This window comes from Galeopterus variegatus, unplaced genomic scaffold (assembly GCF_000696425.1).
Source record: "Galeopterus variegatus unplaced genomic scaffold, G_variegatus-3.0.2 Scaffold6847, whole genome shotgun sequence".
NCBI classification, from domain to species: Eukaryota; Metazoa; Chordata; class Mammalia; order Dermoptera; family Cynocephalidae; genus Galeopterus; species Galeopterus variegatus.
The window spans coordinates 43,883-44,589 of record NW_007732958.1 but is presented as its reverse complement, the minus strand read 5'-3'; positions in this window follow the sequence as shown (position 1 = coordinate 44,589).

Below are 707 nucleotides of genomic sequence, written 5' to 3'. Positions count from 1 at the left end.
CCCTCTGCCACCGAGCCAGCCCTGGTTCCTCGCTCACCTGGGGATCAAGAGAGATCCACCCTGGGCACCGACTGGCCAGTGCAGGGGAAGTTGCCGTCGGCTAACCCCTAACTCTACAAGCCTGCTGCTCTGCAGCCCCGTAACTAGCAGCCTCTAGTCACCCCTAAGTCTTCTGATCCACATCTCCTGTCTGGTCTGGGCCCTGATTCACTGGACACATAAGAACCACACAGTTGAGCTACCAAATGCCACTCTTGATCCCTCACATGCAAATGGCAGATGTGGAAAGCAGTGATGAGTTATTCCAGACCAACAGCCAAGGATGGACGTGGCACTGATTCCGGAAAGCAGAACAGGAGAAGCTGCCAGCTTCCTGCCTCAGGTGAGGGCCGGTCCGCGCCCAGCACAGCACAGCCCAGCCTAGCCCAGCCCGGCAGGCACCAGGCCCCACAGGCCCTGGGCCCCAGCACCCAGCACACAACGTCTCCATGTGCTTCCACGCACAAAAACATTTCCTGACTGAAGGGAGAACTGAATACTGCAGCTGAGCCCACGACACGATGCTGTTCTGCAGGGCATAGATCACTTAGTTGAGTTATTGTGAGAGGAGCCCCAAGCCATTACTTGCAGAAAAGATAAGTAAGTTTAAGAGTGGTGTAAAGAGGTCTATGGAAAATTAGTGTTAGGTGTCCAAAACAGAATGTGCT